This window comes from Lissotriton vulgaris, chromosome 4_1, assembly GCF_964263255.1.
Source record: "Lissotriton vulgaris chromosome 4_1, aLisVul1.2, whole genome shotgun sequence".
Classification (NCBI taxonomy): domain Eukaryota; kingdom Metazoa; phylum Chordata; class Amphibia; order Caudata; family Salamandridae; genus Lissotriton; species Lissotriton vulgaris.
The window spans coordinates 270,106,009-270,115,193 of record NC_141691.1 but is presented as its reverse complement, the minus strand read 5'-3'; positions in this window follow the sequence as shown (position 1 = coordinate 270,115,193).

The following is a 9,185-nucleotide window of genomic DNA, read 5'->3' as shown; positions in this document are numbered from 1 at the left end:
ATTGAAACTGCTGAAAAAATACGAGAAATTGATCGTATTCATTTGGAAAAAAACCTTTCTGTAGTGGACAATGGGTTAACGACTCTGTCCTCCAGAATCTATTCACTGGATAGCATTGCATCATCTGCTATTGATATATTAGAACAGGATATGATAATGTTACAACATGGTCAGTCCCAATTGCGTTCTATTGTACAGCTAGGCTGGACGTTACAAAACCTCCGTTCAGGTCACGTGCCATGGCGTCTAATCAACATACCGTCATTATTTTCTATCTTTAACCTTACTGATAGACAAATCTCGTTGGCACAAAAAGGAGCAGACTATACGGTGCTGAGCATTGAAAAACTTGAGAGATTACCATTGACAATGTCAGAAAGACCTGTCATTGAATGGATAATACATGGCACCATTACAATCCCGATAACAACTTTTCAGTTTCAATACTGCCAAGAGTATATACTAGCAGGCTTGTATGAAAGGTTGGGTAAAGTATACATCAAATCAACCTGGAATTTACCCTATGCACATAGATGTTGGAGTGGGAGAAAGAAAGAGGTATTTCTTAGTGGTAATAATTGTAAAACATCACTGAGCGGTACAGTCCTATGCGAAGGTATAAACTTGCATGGATCTTGCAAAGGTTCATCAAACAACCTTTCATGTCATCTACACGGCACCCCAGCTACACAGATAGAGCCCTTTTTCAGACATTGTTCCAACGGTAGCTACGTTATATTAAGTGACCACAGCTGTTGTGGCATGATGCCAGGAAAACCCTATCTCGTGAACGTTACTTCCAGGGTCATTTGTTGTATGCAAGTATTGTATCCAAACAGCAATCCAGACATGGAGGCGGCATTATGGCCTTCTGTAAATATCTCTTCTATTCAAATTGATACTTTAAGCAGAATGAAGTCTATTCTTTTACAGACAACTGTGCATTTAACCTCATCCAAAGAGACGTATGACCTGCAAGCTGCAAGGACAGCGGCAGAGATACATACCCTATTATTGACAAAGTGCCCCGTGCATTTCGTAGAAATGTTAAGCCAAATTTTAAACATGTCAGATACCAGTGGCATCGCACATGTATTTAAGACAATATTTTTAGGACTGTTAACTCCTTTTGAAACGGTTCTGGGCATCTTCCCGAATTTTGTGCACTCTCTTTTCGGTGGCCTGTCTCTTATTTTGGGACTCGTAGCAGGAATTTTATTTGTGTTCCTTCAGCTCTGACATGGCAAGCCAAGTCACAGACAAAACTCAGGCTACGATGGAAGAAACGATCCTAGCAATGCGATACCGAGTCCGTATCACTAAGGTCCTCGGATTGGCCTGGCTAAGAGATCTGAATACTACCTGGTTTCTTTCATTCAGACCGATCTGGCAAAATTGCATCTTACTTGTGCTTCGATGTCTGCTATGCGGAGAAGAATGCGTGTTGGACGTCTGTTTTACTCTACCATCAACAGTACCAATGGATATCGACACTTTGCTTTGTCCAGTAACGACTCATGCAACGTGTTGTCACCAGCGGCTACTGATTCTGATGACGGCATTTGTTGAAACTTCACCATTATGATTAGGTTGCGGTGAAGTATGAGATGAAAGCGGCACCACACAGGTACAACCTTCTGTGAACATTGCTGATCTAAACACCGATGATGGCAATGCATCGCATACATGCACTATTTCGGATTTTTCAGCGCTGGCCCAACTTTCACCTACTGTTGTAGACAAATTTTTTGCTCGTCTAGCTGAGGTAATGTTCTCTACTAACAACGAGAATAACAATTGAAATAGTGAGCACACAGTGTTCCCTGAACTCTGAATTCGGCCTTCAGCACTGCTGAAAACATTTGGAACTATTTTTCCCATGAAAGCAAAATTATTTTTCCCCAATTTCCAAAATATTTACTTTTTTTGGCACATGGTACTCTGCTTAAAGTAGAACTATTCTTAGAGAACAGAGCTTCCATTCCTAGAGACTCTAGAGACAATATTTTGAATCAGCCTCTAGCACATGTACAATCTTGGATAAATATGTGATGAAATGGTCTCAACCTTCTTTTCTGTATTAAGAGCCATTTCATAAATGTAATTTTCGCAATTCATTCAGCTGATATTTATATTTACATTATCTGAATGATACCACTGCTTGAAAGCGTACAGTATAATACTCATTTTCGTGTATCTATACCATTTCAATTGTATTTGATGTATTTTGGGGTGGGCTGGAAAACACATGCATACCTATATGTTTATATATTGCATGGTATTGAGTAAAGATGGACATTATACGTGGAGTGGTTGTTGTAATCGTATCTAGGACCCTAATTAAATATTCCCGATTTATGCCCTTATGTGGTTATAACAAATCATACCCTTATAAAGGCATAAGAATCAAATCCATATTTAGTAATAGCCAATGCAAACCAAATACGGCAAGGATACTTCCTTAGACTCCTAGAAAGTACAACAAGTTCTTTCAACAAACCAAACCTCCAGCAACCTGGAAATTCCCCAGGCTTTTGTTTTGATTTGTCCTTGAACTCCTGCGAGCACTGAAAGAACGGCCAGTTCTTAGTGAGATCTTTTATTGACGTCTTATGTCCAACCTTACATCAAACACGGCACCTTCCAGTTATAAATATACCATTGTTTGCCTTAAGCAACACACAGTGGTTTGGAGCAGAGCGGCTATCTACTTATCCGAAGCCCAGCTGATGCGAGTGCCGAAGGAAGCTGTCCCTCCCATTTGACGCACTGAAAGAGGCGCTGTCTTTTTCTCCTGCCGAGAAAATCCAGCTCCAGTGTTTCCAGTCACCCTTGCGGGTGACTGGGAGATCGAGTCCTGAGAGCGAGATACAAGACCTCCTTCATTCTAAAACCAAGGTACGGAGCTGATTAGATCCTTAGAGAATTCTTGAGTCAGATTCTTGTCAAAAACGAACTTAACTTGAACTGCAGCTCAATTACTCCTTCCCACGTACTAGGCTTAGTTTAGGTACATCGGGGTAGGCGTATCTTAGAAGCACCAGTTGAGTACGTTTAGTCAAACTTTTATCATTGTATGTAACTGTATATATTTTATACCTTTTAAGTATCGTATGGCTCAGAAACCATATCAATGCTTTTACAGTATTATTTCATAATACTCCTTTTACTGTTCGCACTTTACTTAATAATAAGTATTGTAATTGTAGCAATTCATTTCTCTTGTATGAGAAAGAAGACTGCTCAATAAATAACACCTTTTATTGAAAACGCCCGTCTCTCTATTTCTCTGCACTCTGGTGAAACTAAGTATGCACGATTGACTGAGTGAAATAGCTATCTATTGTTTTCACACGACTCTGGAGATATACTCCTTATTCTGAGGGAGCAAAGTTGTCATGTTTATGCGGTGTCAGAAGCTGAATCCCTTCTTGTCTAATCAGGGAAGTTCACTCCTCCCTGTTCATTCGAGAAAGTTTCTAGTGACCTCTGAGCTAGTTGGCAAACCTAAATTAAGTCTAACATATTCAATAGAGACCTAGTCGACCTCAGTCCTACGTCTAAACTATCGTTTATGTTATTCCAATGCGCAGAGCCTATTGGGAAAATAAAAACTACACTACAGCATATGTGGTATGTAGGTGGCACTTAGCAAAATAAGGAATTGCAAAAATTGCGATTCCTTATTTTGCTTAAAGCATTTAAGGAATCGCAATTTTTTTGCGATTCCTTAAATGCTATGTAGGGGTGCCTTAAAAAGCGATTTTGGCATAAGGAATCGCAAAATACGACCTACTTCAAGTAGATGGTATTTTGCGATTTCTTTTAAAAATGCAGTTTTAAAAAAAATTCAAAGTGCCTTTTGGCAAACAGATATGCCCTTAGGGCATGTATGTACGCCACATGTACTTACAGGCACATTCCAGGGGTGCAACAGGTGTCCTTTGGACACCCTGGCACCCTTGGAATTGCGACTCTCAAATTGCGATTTTCTCACAGAAAATCGCAATTTGAGAATGTATCCCCATTCATTCCTATGGGCCAAAAGGCCCATAGGAATGAATGGGACACTCATTCCTTAATTGCGATTCGCAATTTGCTAATCGCAAATAAGGAATGTTAGAGATTCGCAAAAAAATTGCGAATTATTACCTACATTCCATTTTGCTATTCTCAAATAGCGATTCCTAAAAAACGCTATTTGAGAATCGCAAAACGGAAATTACCTTCATATGCCCCCATATCACCTTATGTAGATGTTCACCAACCGAAGTACCTCTTTAATCAAGGACAGGTATGCAGGCCTCTGGAAGCAACACCTATGCTTTGGAGATCCTAAGTTAGAGCATAGCTGGCTTTGGGAATATGAAATATCACACCCTTTTGCGTAGCATTCACAAGACTTATAACATTATTGGTCGACAGAAAACTTGGGAGACTTATCGCTCTTTCTTTTTAGATAACATTAGATCTTTTTTCACTTCTGCAATTTCTCTTGTCATTTGAATTAAACCATGAGTCAACTTTGCTTGATACTGGGTCTCCTTATTTGCTTTCGGGGAAGTTTACCTCCCTGAGCACACTAAATATTTTGTTATAACGTTTTTACAATTCAAACTCCTCACAAAGAAATTCTGAGCTTCTATTTGCCTTGAAGATCTTTTAGCAGCGAAGTATGGAAAGGCTGCAGTCACCCAAACAAATGGTACTTACGGAGGGTTTTTATATGCATACATATACATGTGTACATTTATTTACAGAATCCTGTCATACTAATGATGCTGGGGAAGTACGGGATACAGAATATTTGCCACATTTGAAACGCATGGTACAAGGGGACACTAATTTCTGTTACATTTGATTTTAACCTACACTTCACCGCAAACCTAGGTAGGGATAGTAACCATCTGGCTGCCATTCCAGCTTTCACTGAAGTAAAGTATGCAACATTTATTGATTTGAAGTTTGTTTCAGCCCCATTGCAGATTAAATACAGCACTTTAATGTTATATGGAGCCAACAAAGTGGTCATAATCTGGAAGATCTCACATTGGCATGGGACTATTGCAAAGGTGACATATGTTGTGGAAAGCTTGCAAGCAATTAAGGTAAAGGCTTCACATCAAGGTCATAGACAAAAATGGTATTGGGTGGTTTAGGAATTTGTTTTATCCAATTTGCTAGGCACTTGTGGCCAGGATTTTGAAATCTGTCTGGATGTAGTCTCAAATGGTGATACCAGCTTAGCCTCTTTTAAGAAGATTTGTAGCCAGGTTTCTGCTTCTCTAACACTTTTTGGCCCACATAACTAGAAGAAACTGGTGTAAATTGTTTGATTGGAAGTGTTCTGGTACACAACACCATTTGAGGAAGACGTTGAAGAACACACCCAGATGAGCGATTGAAATCGCGGCTTGTTGCCAAAGATACAGGGGGCTTATTTACAAGCCCCTTGTGCCTCCGATGCATCTAGTTGTGTGATGTACCAGCCGCGCAACCTGCTGCTTGATATTTACAAGCACATGTGAAGCCACGCTGCTTGGATTTACCTGTGCTTGTAAATATCACCCCTTTTCACACAACAATTTGCATGTTCGGGCGTGACATGGGTGTTGCCTTCGGTGTTCACACCAGTTTTTGAGCCAGAGATGCGACATATTGTTGTAAACATTCTGCATCCCTGTGCTTTGAAACTAACACAGCCCAGGACAGCAAAATGACTTGCAGCACCACTCTGCGTTAGTTTCTTGTAAATTTGCCCCACAAAGTGTAATCAAAGAGCTGAAAAATTATCTTAAGTCGAAGGCCTGGAACCAGTTGTTACAATTCAAGTATCCTTCTCTTCTGGGAGATAGTGAAAAGTCCTATTTTTGTGTTTATGACAAAGAATCTTTTATTCTCATATATCCCCGCAGAGTTGGATCAAATACTTTGAAGGAATCTATGAGACGTGAGCATTATGTCTCTTGATAATGAGTAGGTGATTAATCAGGGCTTGTCGAAAATTGAGTTTTGGTTGTAGGAATTCACTAAAGTATTTCTTGCTTATCCAAGAATAAAGTTTCAGGCCCTGATTGGGCCTCCTGACTTATATAAATTTAGACCTTTCCAGGTGAAACGCTCTTCTTACCCACATTATTAATCTTGCTATTAAAGAAGGAATCCCATCCTGGCCTCAGTCCATAATTATACTGGTCTTCAAGAAGGGGGGAAAGGAGGATCACAGTTGGGCCTATTTTTCTAATTCACTTCATCATGAAGGTAGTGTTACAGGTAGTGTTATCAAGGCATATGTCCTGGGGTGGAAGACAGGTATATTCTGTCTGACCTTCAATATGGTTCCAGGCTAGGGTGAAGCATGCTTGACCAATGCTTAAATTTACATTTGTTTGCGAGCAAATGTATATTAACCAAGCAAAGCTATCTTCACATGGTGTTCATGGCTTATTGCCTACCCTCTATGGAGTTAATAGGGATACATTATGGAATAGCATTCTGGCTCGGGGAGTCTCGAAGATATAGCTTATTTTTTTTACATGATTTGCATAAGGTTATGTCAATGGCTTTAAGATATGGTATAGATAAATTATTCACTGTCTTTTTAAATGTTAAGTGTGGGATGAGACAAGGGTGTATCCTTGACTTCTTTTTATTTACCCGGTACATTAACCCTTTCGATGCTGATGACGAGCTCAGCTCGTCATGATGCACAGTTGAGCTGTGCTGATGACGAGCTGAGCTCGTCATGAAAGCAAAGGAATAATGAAATATCAGCACAGGAGGGGAAAACACCTAGCAGCCAAGGTGTTAAACATTTGGATGACACATTGTGCAGAGCAGGGCAGGGCAGGGGATGTATGTTTGGTACAACGCGTACTGTTACAGCGTGTACCTTTACGACGCAGATTTAACATTGCAAGTCGTTACAACGACTTGCGTTGGGGGCGCTGGATAGTGAATAGTTTAATTTACTATTCCAACTCCAGTCCCCGTGGATAGTAGGGAACGTGTTGGATAGTAAATTAAACTATCCCCTATCCTAGAGCGCCCTCCAGCGAAAGTCGTTGTAACAACTTTAGTTGTAAATCCTGAGTTGTAACGGTACTGCGTTGTAATGGTTCCATTGTAAAGGATGTTTCCCCAGGGCAGGCCATGCCAGGGATGTTTTCTAGATCAGCTCCTGCCCTTTTATACAAAGGCAATGCCGTTTTGTTAGTCAAAACCAATCCTGGCTTCAAACTTTTAGTTGATACTTTTGTGAATTTCATGAATTGGGATCCAAGATAGCTTTATTCAGTAAAGGAGAGATTACACCATTCTTCCAGATCTTCTGAACTATACCAGAAGATAATGAGGCACAAAGACCATATTGCACTACTTTAGTAACTGCTGATGTGAAAGGCCAGCTCCTAGAAACTACAGGAACAACAAGGGGGATTTAATTTAATTCCCTTCAGTCATTATGTGACTGGTTGCATGTACATCAGGGCTGTTAGAAATGGACACACAGTTATTGATTCCTATGCAGCTGATAAATCAGTAGCCTTCGTGCTCATCAATTTCAGTATAAATCCCATGGATTTTGTCATGAAAAAAGTGAGAGTTTATGCAGAGTCCACATGAAGGCGTAACAATACTACTGAAATGCCATTTTCTGTTGCCTTAATTTAATTTTGCACATAGATCGTTTTTGCTTTGAAAATGATAATTTTTAAAAATTACACTTGGTTTTCATACAGATGTTTTTTTAGTTTTTCTGTTTTCACCTGGTCATCAAACCAGGCAACGTTATGGTGGCTAGCAAGTTGGTAGCACAGATAGGAATATATTGACATGAGGTGTCCTTAATGATCTTATTTAGATGGGAGATATCAAAGTTATTATCGCAGACAGTAACTTCCTTCAGTTTGGTGGCAAGATCTTCCACTGCCTCCTGAATATATAATCTCTTCCATTGAGAGGACTGGTTATTGATTGTGTTCTTTCAGCCCACAATAACAGCTTAGAGCTTAGGCCGGTAGTAATCCCTCTAGTTCAAAGGATGGCGGAGATAGACACTAAACTGGTGTTCACTATAATTAGATCTGAAGTGTGGCTATCCTCCTTGATCAGCTGAACTAATCCCATTGATTTCATAGTCATGATGAAGTCAATGCCCGCCTGATAGTTGGCATCTCCGACTTTAATATTGAATGCCCTAAATATGAATACCTGTTGATAGTGAATGCTAATCAGTGAGATTGCCTCTGTAATTCTTTCCGTGCTCTCCATTATTATCTTCAGAAACAATAAAAAAACTACCATTATGCACTTACTAGAGTTCCGTCCCATCACAGAACATAATAGAAGAGTATTGCCAACATCATCCTAGATAGGTAGTTATTTTACCATTGTATTGTGCCTCATAATTAATTATTCAATAAATCAATTAACAATAATTATATAGCAAGGCTAATCACCCAGGAGGGTATCCAGGTGCTGAGAATCCTGCTGCAGATGTTCAGTTGAACAGCCCGGTCTTGAGTCCTTTCCTGAATTCCAGTAGAAAGGGTAAGGGATGCAGGTGGAGAGGGAGGTCATCCCAGGACCTGGCTGCAAGGTAGGAGAAGGAGTGACCACTGCTGCAGTGTCAACGTATTTAAGAGGTGTGGGTGAGGTGAAGGGAGGTGGAACACAGGTGTCTGGAGAATTGGTATAAGTTCAGATCGTGATTATGTGAGCTGGTCCTTGGGTGTGAAGGGCCTTGTACGGGTGGATCAGCATCCTGAATTGGCATCTGTTCTGATCAGGTAGCCAGTAACGTTCCCTGAGTTGCGGGTGATGTGTGTTCATTCGGGGAGGTCAAGAATGAGTCTGGCCACATAATTCTTTATGGTCTGTAGTCTCTGCAGAAGGTGCAAGGTGATTCCTGCATAGAGTCTGTTGCCGTTGTCCAGCCTGCTGTGACTAGGGTTTGGATGAAGGTTTGTTTGGTGTTGTTTGGGAGACATTTGAGATTTTTTGCAGAGAGGAATCAGGCAGAGGAGACACCGTTGATCTGGTTTTCCATGGTGTGCTTGCTGTCCAGGATGATGCCGAGGTTGCGGGCATGGTCTGTCGGTGTAGGACCTAATTCAGCAGGCGACCAGGAGTAATCCACAGGGAGGTATTGTTCCCAAAGATTAGTTCTTACATTTTGTCTGTGT